Source organism: Pygoscelis adeliae, unplaced genomic scaffold, assembly GCF_000699105.1.
Source record: "Pygoscelis adeliae isolate BGI_AS28 unplaced genomic scaffold, ASM69910v1 Scaffold591, whole genome shotgun sequence".
Classification (NCBI taxonomy): domain Eukaryota; kingdom Metazoa; phylum Chordata; class Aves; order Sphenisciformes; family Spheniscidae; genus Pygoscelis; species Pygoscelis adeliae.
In genome coordinates this window covers 82,436-82,951 of record NW_008824069.1, presented here as the reverse complement: position 1 = coordinate 82,951, position 516 = coordinate 82,436, and positions in this window count along the sequence as shown.

Sequence of the window (516 nt, the reverse complement as noted above, 5' to 3'; positions counted from 1 at the left end):
TGAAACTGCTGTGATCCTGGCTGCAGTAAACAGCTCCTTGCTTCTGCCTGCAGCAATATTGACATTTGAAGAAGGGGTCCCATGGCTAGAGAACCGGAGAGAAGGAATGACAGAGGGGCAAGACAGACAAGTCACTTGCAATGCTATACCAGTGTTTTCAAGTGGAGGGCCACAATTAATCAACACCCACATTGGCTGGATACAAAGGCTTCATGGATGTTATGAGATTTTCCCCAAGGAAGACAGATCCAAAGGATTCAAGTTCCTTTTATGGCTCCTATTTCTGGCCACTTCAAGTTCTGTCCTCCCAGTTCCGCAAAGAACTTTTAAAATGAAGGTACCTGTCCAAGGAAACTGAACCATGATCTCCCAAGCTCTTTGAGAAACAGTCACCACTGTCTGAGCAGTGCAAGCTTGTAGGATGAGGGCCTTCAGCTGAGCTCACGGGCTTTGCTATGACAGTTTCTCAATCTGCTGCACAGCGAGCCCTGAGAGGTAGCAAGTGACTGTGTTTGC